The 14,672-nt window shown below is 36.2% G+C and overlaps 1 pseudogene; it reads right to left on the bottom strand.

The window, feature by feature from the left end:
- LOC107690897 (neuroblastoma-amplified sequence-like) overlaps positions 1-14,672 on the bottom strand; it is a 170,392-nt pseudogene that overhangs the window by 120,533 nt on the left and 35,187 nt on the right.

The following is a 14,672-nucleotide window of genomic DNA, read 5'->3' on the forward strand; positions in this document are numbered from 1 at the left end:
TATAAACCAATGCCAGAATATACACGTCTCTCTCTCGCTCTCTCTCTCTCTGTACACTACCGTTCAAAAGTTTGTAAAGTTACTGAAAGAAGTCACCCAGATTGAATTTATTTAATCAAAAATACAGTAAAAGCAGCAACGTTGTGAAATATTGTTACAACTGCAAATAACTGTTGTAGATTTTAATATATAAAAAAAAATAATAAAAAAATAATTCATGTGACAGCAAAGCTGAATTTTCAGCAGTCATAGCTCGTGATCCTTCAGAAATCATTCAAATATACTGATTTGGCACTCAAGAAACATTTACTATTATGTTGGCTACAGTTACATTGTAAATGCCTTTACTGTCACTACTACTGCAGATTTTTACTGGATACCACCAAGTGACATGATTTTGCAGTAAAATAGTTTGATTGGATGCAATGACCTTTGATATACGCAAGAAATACTATACTAAAACAGGATTTTATTATGTACATTTAACGGATTAGTTCACATCAACAATAAATATTTCCTGATAATTTACTCATTCCCATGTCATCCAAGATGTTCATGTTTTTCTTTCTTCAGTCGAAAAGAAATGAGGAACTTTGAGGAAAACATTCCAAGGATTTTTCTCCATATAGTAGACTTAAACAGGGGCCAACGGGTTAAAGGTCCAAACTGCAGTTTTAATGGCGCTTCAAAGGGCTCTACACCCAGCCAAGGAAGAAAGGTCTTATCTAGTGAAATGATCAGTCATCTTTTGAAAGAGAAATTACATTTATATACTTTTATCCACAAATGCTCATCTTGCACCAGCTCTGCGATGCTGGTCCGTGACTCCACTCATTACGTAGTCACATTGGAAAGGTCACGCGTGATGTAGGTGGAAGTACCGATACAGTGTTTACAAAGTCTATATGCAAAGACTAAATCAAACGTCCTTTACAAAAACAGGTAAACAATGATGTCGCTTGATTTTGAAGTTGGAGAAAAAAATAAGATGGAGTTGGGTACTACTTCTGCCTACGTCATGCAAGACTTTCCAACTTGTGAACGCGTGAAATTATGGACGGGACCACAGAGCTAGTGCAAGATGTGGTTAAAAAGTTTATAATTGTATTTTATTTTATTTTTTTTTAGAAAATGACTGATTGTTTTGCTGGATGACCCTTATTTCTCAGCTGGGATCGTGTAGAGCCCTTTGAACCTGCATTGAAATTAGAATTTGGACCTTCAACCCATTTATCTGGAGAAAAATCCTTTTTTCTTTAACACTAGAACCGCCACGGGGTAAATTTTACCCGTGGCTGTTTTTCAAATGTACATAACAGATTTTCAACAAAACATTCAAGTCTCCCAGTCATTGACTTTTACTAAAATAATGTAATTTACAATCCAATGTTGTTAAAAATTATTTAGATAAAACCAGATCAAAAAACGGGGCATTTATACCTATCAGCGCCAGCGGGTCAAATTTACCCGTATATAATGCATGTATTTTCATATTCATTTTCTTGCCGCTTATGTTTTAACATTGTACATTTCTAGGCAACGCCTTTCACTCACTGATTTAGCGGTTATCAGTTTCATAAATAAAGTCAAAATGACTAAAAGAAGGCAATTTATGCAAGGTAGGTATTAGAAACAGTAAATGCCATGAGTGATGGAGAGTCTGATGGTAAGTTATGCGTCCTGGGTCGGCTCAGCATCTGACGGCTCATCTGACAGTGATCCAGACATCATATTTAGATGTTTTAGCCTAACGTTACTCATAATTGGTCAAACTTTGGTTTTATTATTTAATTTTTGTCTTGCCATATCGTTTATTGATCGCTACTGTGTTGCTATTTATTCTAGTCTGGCCGTTTCCTGAAGAAAAAATCCGATCTATGATGTAATGAATAAAACAATTGTTTTTTTGATTACCCGAAGTTTATTGGTGTTGTTCTCTTATTCAAATTATAAATGATATAACTAAACAAATTAATAATTAGGTGAAGCTGTGTGCTTTCATTTGTCATAGCATCATCCTATGCAGTGTGGTGAATTATTATTGCTCATTATTGTCTATAGGCTATTTTAGTAATTTAAATAACATGGGTTATCCTAATATATTGATTAATGACATTGTATTATAATATTACACCACCTAAATATTTACTACCTTCTAATTTTCGTTGTCAGTGCAGGCTTTTTTTGCTTACTGTCCATTATGGATTAGTGTAGGCTGCATTAAAAATCTTGAACATAAAACAACAGGGTAAAAATATAGTTGATGACTAGACATAATCATTTCATGACTCTAGACAACTTCTTTGTGAAGACAGTGGCATAATACAGTGAAATAATATGTTCTTTAGCCATATAAACAGTTGCCACATGTAAAAAACGCTTTTAGGTATACAGCGACCTCTGGGGGTTCTAGTGTTAAAAAACCTTAATTTCTTTTCGACCGACGAAAGAAAGACACGAGCATCTTGAATGACAATAGGAGTGAGTAAATTATCAGGTAATATTTATTCTGGAAATGAGCTAATCCTTTGGAAGAGGTGTTAGTGAGGCCAGCAGGGGGTGCTCACCCTGTGGTCTGTGTGGGTCCTAACGCCCCAGTGTAGTGACAGGGACACTATACTGTCAACAAGCACCGTCCTTCGGATGAGACGTTAAACCGAGGTCCTGACTCTCTGTGGTCATTAAAAATCCCAGGATGTATCCAGGTGGATGCTGCACACTGCTGGTGGATGAGGAGATACCCCCTGACAATGTAAAGCTCTTTGAGTGCCTAGAAAAGCGCTATATACATGTAATGAATTATTATTAATTATTATTATTAGGGATGCACCGATACCGATACCCGATACTGAGCTTCTGTACTCGTACTCGTACTTGTTAAAATGCCCCGATACCAAACGCCGATACCACACAGCATGTGATCAGTGCCATATTCAGACAAAGAAACACTGACAACAGAACAACGGACAGCAGAATGGAGTTATAAGAGATTAAGGATGTCTACGAAGTATATGTATGCAATTAATATAATGTTAAACATTCAGTATTAACGTCTGTATAGCTGATGTGCGCGAGCTGATAAACAAAGCACGCTGAGTGGATTGAGCGCGCGATAAATTTTGGTTTGACTGTATCTATTTGATAAATGAAGTTAACCAACTAACATTATACATACTCTTTTGGTTTCTGTACCCAATATTTTAAAAATTTACAAATTAAATAAAAATATTGGTATCGGTCCTCGGTATCGGCAAGTACCAAAAATAAAGTATCGGTATCGGGCGAGTACTGGAAAAAGTGGTATCGGTGCATCCCTAATTATTATTATTATTATTAACATCAGAACAGATCTGAGACCTGTTTATGAGTTTCGACCCACCAGTTAAGAACGTCTGTGGCAAAGTACATCAGAAATCATGCCTAACCACAGCTATATGCTAACAGCTGCTCAGAGGAGCCAAGAGCAGACAGAGGTGTCTGAATGAACCTCAGTGAGCAGAACTGGTTCCGTGTCTGTCTGAGATGCCCTCAATAAACGAGGATGCACCATCCCTTGGGAGCATCTAGCACAGATGTTTTCTGTTTCCTTCCTTTCTTCCTGTCTCACACTCCTTCCCTCATGTGTCTTCCTTTCTCTCTACAATCTGCTGGGGCCAGACTTGGGTTTTTTTTCTGTCTCACTTGCATATTTTTGCGCTTCCCTCTCTCTCTTCCCTCTTTTTAACTCCTGTCTCCATCTGCCTGTAGCTCTTTAAGTCTTTTCCAGTGATCATGACCTGCTCCTGAAATAGCTGCTTAAACATGCAAAACGTTTTATCTTGTAATTTTATTTCGTTTCTAAAAGCTTTGTTTTACTGTAGAACATTACTAGTGCAATGACACACACACACACATATACACACATATATACAAATATTAGGGATGCACAATATTATCGGAACGTTATCGGCCGATAATATCTTAAAATGTAAACATTGGCATCGACCCAATACGAAAAATTATGCCGATATGCCCTGCCGATAAGATGAATAGCTCACATTTGCTCAGGGTGTGCTAGCAGTACAATCACGTCAGCAGTGTGGTCATTCTTGAAGGGAACTTTTGTCAGAATGGTGATTAGATTCACTGTTTTGGATCACTGTATTTAATCTGAGAAAGCAATTAAGCAAACACTGACGAGTCCGGTGTGCGATAGAGTCAACAGTCACTAGCACGTGGAGCAGGGGCAGCCTCCCCCAGGTCCTAATGCTCGTCCGGTACTTAGGGGGCGCTGTTGGCCTACATGTATTAAAATGAAAGTAAAATACACAAATAACATTAATATTGTGTTTCTGATTAAATAAAGCAGTAATTTATGTCAGAAATTCATGAGTATGTTTAAATTTAAAGGTCAGAAGCTATAGCTTACATGAATAAAAATCACAAACATGATACTTGTAAATTAAATTATTATATATATATATATATACAGATTTATTCATTAATGTGTTATATATATATATATATATATATATATATATATTCTGTATATATATATACTGTATTCTATATATAGTACCAGTCAAAAGTTTGGACGCTTTTGACTGGTACTGTACTATAATATTGATTTCATTTCCACGGTTATTCAAACAACGAATAAATTCTATAGAGAAAGCGAACAAAAAACACAACGGAGCTTTTTGAAACTCCGAATAAGTTAAACCATTGCGTCGCAAAATGATTCACTGTTTCGAAGCGCTCCAATCGGATTGCATATCATGAATCATTTGATTCAGATCGGGACTTCAAAGCGTGTATCGCAAATCATTTGATTCAGATCTGGACTTCAAAGCGTGTATCGCGAATCATTTGATTCAGATCGGGACGTCAGAACGGGTTCGCGGGATGTTTTTATCTCCACCGGGGATAAAAATTATTCAGCAGAGGCAGGGTGCAATTTCCCCCCCCGGCAAATTGCACCCTGCATATATATGTGTGTGTGTGTGTGTGTTTGTGTGTGTGTGTGTGAGTGTGTGTGTGTGTGTGTGAAATACATAATACGTCTTTGTAATAAAGTGTATGTAAAATTTTGAGTGATAAACTGTGTAAAACAATCAACATAACTCCTAAAGCCAATTTTGGTAATATCTACTCGTTGTGAACATTAGAGAATGTCAACATTGATTTCTTCCAAAACAGCAAAGAAAATCCGGTTTTGATATGCCCTCTTTAACATTCAAACGGAGAGCGGAGAGCAGGGGGGGATAAAAGAAAACACTGGCAAAGACACAATTCAGATACAAAGAGGGGAAAGGGTAAATCTTGAGAGACTGAGAAAAACGAGGGATAAGTTAGAGAGCAAACAAGAGAAAAAGAGAGAAATTAAGGCTGCAGCGACTGCGCCCTCCCAGGCCAGTCATAAATATCTGAGAGAGAGACTTTCATCATCCTTTCCACCGACAGAATTCTAATGGATCTAAAGGAATGTGTCTCTACGGAGCCATTACAGGCTGATCACGTCACCTGAGCTGGGATTGAGACACACACAAACAGACAGAAAGACAAAAACACTGAAATACATGCAAACAAGGTGCAGCATACAACATGCATACAAACATGCTTTGTTCAGACAGGCAGAACTCAATTTGTTTGGTTTGTCTGATTCAAATCAGTTTCGTTTTTTTTTTTAAGTCTGCACAGAAAAATTAATTAAAAAAAATTAAACCTAATGTTTATAAATCAGATCCTAAAAATCTGTTTTTTTTTGGAATGTGTCTCAGTCTGAACAGCCAGACTGAATTTCAAATAGTTTCTTTTGTCATTCAGGAAGTATTGCGTATGTAACATCACACAAAGTGTGCAATATAGTCTCAAGCGGTATACAAATACACTCATTTCTGCCCCATCTTTTCTAACATAGCAAACTAACTGACATTATTTATGTAGTGAAAGGTAAAGGAGTAAATGAGTGAACACTTCGGCAGGTTTTGGAGAGTATATGCATGAATGCGTAAAATGCCTCTGTTCTCTCCATGTGCTGCATGAGGGAGATGTCATGATGGACGTGAGCAGACCAAAAATGTCCAGTTTTCCCATCCGCTCTCTCCAAAAATGACAGCTATCCTCAGTAGTTGCATGAGAAAGTCTCTTGACATCGTGCTGAAGCTTACATCATTACACACCAAATACTGACTACACCAGCAGCTCACAAACTCTTCAGGTCAAGTACCACCTCTGATCAAATCAAAACGTCCAAGTACCAGCGAGACACAACAATGTTCCTTTCTTTTTCATTAGCTTTGATTGCTGAAGGGCTGTGAGCAACACACATAATGCTGCATTCAGATTAATATCAATAATTCTGCAGTTCAGATAAATCATGTTGCTGTTAGACCCTAATAAGTCCCTTGACTGGCCCTTTGCAGACATGTGGAAGGACCCTACCAGGAAACATAGCCTACATATATCACAATAATGACATCTAGAAAGGATTACAATGTATTTCTTTGAGTTAATATGCAAATTTTGCCGTCCATTTCAAACACATAAATAATAAATAGCCTAGTATGGAATATGAGGTAATGTGGCCAATCTGTCTTGAAGTGTTTGAAACAGACTGGTTATGTAATTGATAAGCTACTGTGCTCAGAGTCGAGTGATGAATCCAGTGTTTCAGAGTCCAAATGAAGGCCACTTTTAAAAGCATGAAGTCATGAAATCATCCATTTATAATTTACATCTAACATTGTTGAACTAATAATATTGGCTATGAAATAATGTTTTAAATTTACAAAGCTATATTAAACTAATACATAATTTAGAAATTTAGAAAAACAATATTGAAAAAATAAATAATACATTATACAAAATATTTAAAATCATATATTAGGCAATGCACAGTATTAATCTACACACTACCATGCAAAAGGGGACAGTATGATTTGTTTTAAAGGAATTGAAAATAATTTTTATCCAGCGAGGATGCATTAATGTGATCAAATGTATGAGTATAGACATTTACAATGTTACAAAAATAAATCCAAATAAATACTGTTCTTAAAAAATAATCACAGCTTCCACAAAAACAATAATTGTTTTCAACACTAATAATGAAAAGAAATATTACGCACCAAATCTGCATGTTAGAATGATTGTGTTATATGGTAATGAATGATGAATGATTATATATTATTATATTATATTATATTCAGAGCATAATATATATGTCTCTGAAAAAGCTGAAAGACTTGAAAGGTCATGAGTCAGAGTCACTATGGAATGACATATCTGCTACACAAATAAATGCCATTATATTTAGATCTAAGTTGTGAGGATCATTTATACCATAGCAATATATTGCCAGCTCTAAAACTACTCTATGGTACAGTATTAAGGCGCTAAAACGTGGCAGACTTTCTATAAAGCTGCCTTGAAACAATGTGTATTGTGTAAAGCAAAAATAATACAAATAAATTTAGCTTGACTTGACTCATTCGGTCTCTTCTTACCTCAAGTGTTTCTTCAAGAGTGTCCACCTGGTCATGCAAGGCTTTTGTAGAGTCTGACTCTGGTCTGAGAAAGAGAGAAGTAAACAAGATCAAAAATCAGCCATCTGAACACACACAGACTGCATTTATTGAAAGTCACTTCAACCTTCTACTATCTAATAACATCACCAGCTCAGTGCTTCGGTATGTCAGCCATTCTGGTTTTAAGCTTTTATACTTGTTCTTTGTTATAAAAACTCATTGGTTATAGCGGCCTCTATTAATACTCAATACTTGTTTTCTATTTGATCACCAGACAAGGTCAACACACACTACAATAGCGAGAGGGCTGGTTAGCAAGGTCCAGTTAGCATCTGCTGCCAGATGCTGTAACAACACCATCTGGACCCAAGAAGCATCTTTCTTCACAGACAAGTATTCTGACGAAATGAAAATGTTTGCTTGAGAGAATTAAGCTGCAAATATTTCGTTAAATTACTGACGATATAGTAGCAGCTGAGCAACTGCCATTGAAATGGAACAATATAATCTTTTTTTTTTTTTGGTTTGTGTTTACAAGTGTTTCTTTTTTAGCTGTGCCCCTTATGTGAACTTGAGCTGAAATCAAGTGCAATTCTGCTTGAGAGTCCGGTTGCCATGGAGATGATCATGATGTCTGAATCGCAAAAAAACATATTGCTGACAAAACTCAGACTTCTTAGGTGAGTGCAATATTTCCTGAGGCACTTTTTTTCTAAAAAGATCTTTACATGTTTTGCTGTAGTCTCAGTAATCCAATTCATCTCCTCATCCCATATCTGAATAGCATTTACAAACACGTCGTTTTTCCAGTAGCAGCAAAAGATAACAAGAAGAGCTCTGGAAAACCCCTAAAGGATTGATCCCTGTACAACAATGGGAGTGTAAAAACACATTAGGGTTTTGCAAAGGTATAGAGAGATTGTACAACAGATTGTCTGAAAGTGAGAATGAGAAAAAGCCAGATGGCAGAATGTAGAATGTATCAAAACTGTTTTTAGCATACCAATATCGAACCCTCAGGATAAAGCTGACACCAAATTTTGCGTATCACATTATTTTTGGTGTAAATGTGTTATTTTGTTGCCCCACGAGAGAATCATGCTAGAAAAACACCAACCCTCTGCACTCACGCTAACACTTCATCTGCAGTCCAAAGACTGCGGAAATTTATATTTAATATCAATATGTGTGGTCGAGTGACAGGCCTCTCAGTCTCCAAGACATCTAAAGGCAGCAGGAATATAATAAGGAGTGTAGTTTTAGTGAGAGTGAGGGTTCACACTTTGAAGGCAGAAAGACACATGCTTTGCTAATAATGAGCTAATCAGGGGCTCACTGACAACTGTGCACACGTGCTAATTGTGTGTGTTTGACAGGGCTTTAGTGACAGCAGTGGCAGAACAAGTTTTGAAGTGGAGAGGCCAGCTTTAATGACCAGCTTTGGAACCGCTTTGTATGAAGTGTCTTTAATTACAATGTACAAACATTTAAATGAATCATTTGATACAATGCACTTATTGTGTACATGCATGCTTTTTCGTTGTACTTATATTTTAAAAATACCAGCATATAATTGCATCTGTAATTAATTTCTGTAATTACACCTATAATTACACTGCTGACACAACCCCACCGTCAAACCTGACCATAGCACAAATCCGGTCCCAAACCTTACCTGTATTTCACCCCAATAGTAGCAAAAGTGATTTGCAATACAACATGACCACAGTAATAAGACTGCACCAATTTTTTTTTAACTTGTTTTTATCATTTTAAATATTAATAATAACAATATTAAAAATAACCAAAACTTAAATTATAAATAAAACTTAAATAAAATGTTATTAAAATAAAAATTAATTAAAAACATACCCCACCATTTAAAAGACTAAGGTCAGTTCGATTTTTAAAAGAAGATTTTTATGTTCACCATGGCTGCATTTATTTGAAAATATATAGCCAAAAACAGTAATACTGTGAAATATCATCACAATTTAAAATATTTATTTTTGTAGTTTAAAGATTTATTTTTGCCTTATATTTGTAGTTTTCAAATGTAATTATTTAATTATTATTATTTTTTTTTTATCTTTACCATTACTCTAGCATTGAAATGTCACATGAGCCTTCAAAAATAATACTAATATGCTGATTCGGAGCTCATTTCTTATTAATATTGTTGTGTGGAAAGTGCTGAAGAGTTGAAGCTGAAATCCTTTGAAACATTTATATTTTGATCAATTTAATGCACCCTTGTAATTTCTTGCAAAATAAAAAAAATCTTAGTGACCCCAAACTTTAAAATGGTAGTGCATAATATTACCATAACAATTTTAAGTGAACAGTTGAATCAAAAATTGTTCTCAGTTATGTGAGCTCACCCATATCCTCTCTGTGGCAGACATTCAAGTATATCATAGCAGAGTGCAAGCTGGTCATCTCTCTCACAGCTGTAGATACACTCTAATGCCACGGACATAAGCTGATCCGAATCTCCAATGACTTTTGGATGACACTGCAAGTAAACAAACACGTTATCATTGGTAAAGTGTAAATTATTGGCAAAACCTAGTAAAGAACAGACCTATATAGCAATTCCAAGGATCAGTGGCTTATTTTAATGCTCAAAAATGCTATAGAGGGAGGTTTTGAAACAACCAACTTGTAAGGCTATACAACAGAACATAACTTTGTATATATGACCTTCATACGGTGTTAATACAGAACCGTTTCATCGCATCTCCTCTCAGACAATAGTAACTCACAGTGCACAGATGCACACACAAGCAGACTAAAAATCATGTTAGTGTGGGTTAGATTGAATTTAATTTCACACAACATTGAATGTGCAAGGCTGATTCATAGACACACACAAACACAAAAAGAAACACAAACCCATGTACAATCTCATACACCTGATTTCTCTCCAACCGCTTTTATTAATTTTCTGTGAGGAAAATTGGTGCCTCAGATGTGTAAGCAGGTCATACATTTTTATCATGGCCTTGTGAGACAGCGTGTACATGTGTGTCTGAAGGTCTTCTGTGGCTTTGGACTCAGAATTGGAATGGCTCTTCCTCTAATCATTTCACTGCATCCCTCTTATATGAGTGTATCTGTGTGTGTGAGACATTAAATTACTTACATTTATTCATTTAGTAGCCGCTTTTATCCAAAGTGACTTATAAATGAGGAAAACCACAAGCAATTTATCATAAAAGAGCACCAATATTAGTAGTGCCACACTACTGAATTTTTAATATTAAAGCAGATCAGTACAGAATAATGAGACTTGTGTACTTGTTTTGCGAGATGCAAAGTGTCTTCACAGCTCATAAAATAGGCCAAAAATGTCTTGACTAAAATAAAGTGTTCAAACTATTTCTATTAGGAATAGGAAGTATTTATGAATATGATATAATTTAAGGACAACAAATGTTAACAGGACATCCTCTTAACAGCATGTGTACAAATTTGTGTTGATTTGCCAAATTTGTGAGCCAAATTTGATACTAAAATATACATTATAATAAATAACAAACAATTATAATAAATAAAAATATATTAATATTTATATTTTTTATTGTATAACATTAAATACAAATGACGATTAATAAAATGTATAATTAATTGATAAAAAAATAAAATGTAACACTTTATTTTAGGGTTTCTTAACTAGTTGCTTATTAGCATGCATATTACTAGAATATTAGCCATTTATTAGTACTAATTAAGCACATATTAATTCCTTATTCTACATGACCTTAGTCTACATCCCTAATCCTGCCCAATACCTAAACTTAACAACTACCTTACTATTATTAAGCAGCAAATTAGGAATTTATTGAGGGAAAAGTCGTAGTTAATAGTGAATAAGTGTTCCCTATTCTAAAGTGTTACCAAAATAAATAATATATAATATTATTAATTACTTAAATATTATATTTTTTTAACTAAAAAAAGTTTTCATGAAGCAGTATGGGTTAGGGTGTAGATTATGGTTAATAGCTAGTATTTTAAAATGGATTAACTCTAAAACAGCATGTCATATGTGCTTGTTTTGATAGTCAAGTATACGTGTGTGGTTTGGCTTACATCTGGCTTTGAGTGCTGGAAGATTTTGAGTGGGAGTGCGAGATCATCTTTGGCGAGGGTGACCAGATATTCTCTGAGCAAAGTGGAGGCAGAGCCCACACGCTGTCCTTCACAGCGGTGCAGAAATGGGACCATCCACTGGAATGAATTCCTCACATATCGATCCTCACTAGACTAAAACAGAGAGAAATCACTAAATACAACAGAGTCGGAAAATGTTCAGAAACAAAATACAGCAGTTTTAAAGGGACAGTTCATGTCGTTCCAAACCCGTATGATTTTCTTTCATTAAACACAAAACGAGTAATTCTGAAGAATACAGAGGTTTCTGTTTTTCCAATTTCAATAAATAAGACAGGAGTCTCAAAAAGCTTCAAAAAGAGTGTCCTTTTGAAAGAAGAAATCATTCAGATCCTTTCAGACGCTAAGATGGCGATTCACCCACTCACAGCATTTCCCCTTAAACGAGCAAATGAGTATTAAATCATTTTTAATGAAAGCATTAAATCCAAACAAGCCCGCTGGATGTGCTTACTGCAGTCGTAATGAGACCACCCCTGTAAACACAAATCTAGACACACTCTCGCAGATCTATCATTTTCACTAGTGCTCCTCTATATAAAGAGCTGCCTAAATATACAGTATGTATGACTGTTGAGCGAAGCAGAGGTGTTTAAATCAATACGAGGTGCTTACAGTATGGCTATTGACACTTCAGACAAGCATAAAACATTACACTATGTCAGTATTATATATAGAGACGTCGGTGATAAATGTGAACATAATAATACAAGTGTTGAAGGAGGCTGTAGACAGCAAAACAAAGAGAGAACAGCCTCAAAACAGACATTTTTCATGAGGAGGCGGAGCTTGTCAATGTCCCTGAGCTGCTGCAGCTCCTTTAGTGTGAGACTCAGGTCACATGACGTCTCATACACCGGTGTCTCCATGGTAACCAGGTCGGCGCACAGCACCTCCATCCCAGGAATGTTCTGCTCTTTTCCCAGACGCACCAGAGACAGAGCACAATCAACCTGTGTGGACCAATCAAAAAGCTTAAGCAATCTAATAGAGATGCACAATATAAATGAGAGGGAAAGCACTGTCTAACACATTCAAATAAGAAAACAGTTTTTAGGAACTAGCATCAGATTACCTCCTGGAAATGTAAAAAGCAGAAGAACTGTGCATTAAAATATAGTATAAAGTAAATAATATAAATTTTATACAATAAATCATACATATACATGTCACACACACACGCAACACTACACTATTTTAGTTTTCTTTATGATTTTAATTTTAGTTTCAGTTATAATAACCCTGGGTAGCATTATTCCTCTTTTGGAATCACTATTTAAATTTTTCACACACTACTTTTTACTTCATTTTTATAAATAAGCTCATGTGGGACTATTTCGTAATTTTGCATTTTTTGTGTGTTGGTGTCCAAGAAATCACACAGAATGCTGCTGATGTTTAAAAAAACAGAAATCCATTAAATGAGTGTGTACAATTGAGTGAAAATCTGAATCTATGAAAACTGTCAGACCACATCAAACAGAGATGCAAAAATACAAAAGACCTGACAATAAAAACGAAAGAATGCTACAAGTAAAAATCCCCAAACAGATGTGTAAAAAGTAGAACCAGTCGATGAAATCCCACCCGCCTCAGCGGCCCATCAATACAGTTCACATCGTGAGCTGACGATTGTTATTCCTCTACCAGTTGACAGGCAGAGCATGGAGCCAATCAATAGTGGATGCCTGCGTAGAGGAAATGATTGCTGCTGTTTTCTCACCTGTTAGGAACCGAAACCCTTGACACTGGAGTTAACAAGAGCCAAACACCTCCGGAGCAATACTGCCTTCACAACAACATGATACATCAGTCCTATTACAAGCAGAGCTGCTTAACACAACACTAAATCAGGATCAAAAGCAGCACATGTATTTGCCTTACAAACAAATGATTGCAAACAGCACACGTTTGTTTACGCACACCTGGCTTTGGCCGAACAGAAGTATTGATCTCTACATGCACAAACATTTTGCCATCGTTCTCGGCCGTTCTTCCCTTCTCTAAGGACCAAACAGGCAGGCAGAGCTCAGATGATCAGATCGCACACCCTTTTATTACACTAGATATATTTTTCTTTTTTTTTGTAGTTTCAATCTGCTCCCAGACGCCGCCAGTCCTCCTTCCCTCACTTCACATGTCAGGCTCTTTCAGAGCAGCCCTTTCTCCTTGCTGTAACCTCTGTCCTGACAGAGTGATGTCTCTCCTGCTCTGCAGCACTTCCTGAAACAGGCTGTGCCTACAGTTGAGTGATAGCAGTTGTCATAATGGTCATATTTTGTGAGGACAAAAAGTTTGAGACTAATCATACAGAAATACAGAAATTTCTGGACATTCAGGCTGAAAACCAAGACCAAAAATGTTCACTTTAAATTAGACTGTATTTGGAATAACTAAAACTCTCCAGGTGGGATTACTATTAAAGGGGTCATATGATGCGATTTCAAGTTTTCCTTTCTCTTTGGAGTGTTACAAGCTCTTGCTGCATAAAGAAGATCTGTAAAGTTGCAAAGACTAAAGTCTCAAATCCAAAGAGATATTCTTTATAAAAGTTAAGAGTCAACCACGCCTACCTAAAACGGCTCATTCTAACACGCCACCACATGTCTACGTCACTATGTGGAAATATTGGCATAATGCTGCCCAAATGTGTACGCAAAGAAGGAAGGCGTGGTTTCAGGCACAGCAGTAGTGTTGATGCAGCCATGTCAGGGAGACGCTGTGTATTTCAGTGCGAAAGCAAGAGCATTTTATTTGGCCTTCCGGAAGTAGATGCAATTAGGAATCATTGGTTAAGATTTATTTACAACAGAACAGCAAAACCCAGATGTTCGAATTTGTGCAAAGCATTTTATGGACGACAGTTTTTTGAACCTAGAAGAGTACAAGGCTGGCTGTGCACAAAGGCTATTTAAAAAAAAAAAAAAAAGGGTCAATTCCGACTTTGCTATGACAATCTGGCGCTTCTGAATCAGCGACTGTAAGTAT

Source organism: Sinocyclocheilus anshuiensis, unplaced genomic scaffold, assembly GCF_001515605.1.
Source record: "Sinocyclocheilus anshuiensis isolate Anshui unplaced genomic scaffold, SAMN03320099.WGS_v1.1 scaffold3034, whole genome shotgun sequence".
Taxonomy (NCBI): Eukaryota; Metazoa; Chordata; class Actinopteri; order Cypriniformes; family Cyprinidae; genus Sinocyclocheilus; species Sinocyclocheilus anshuiensis.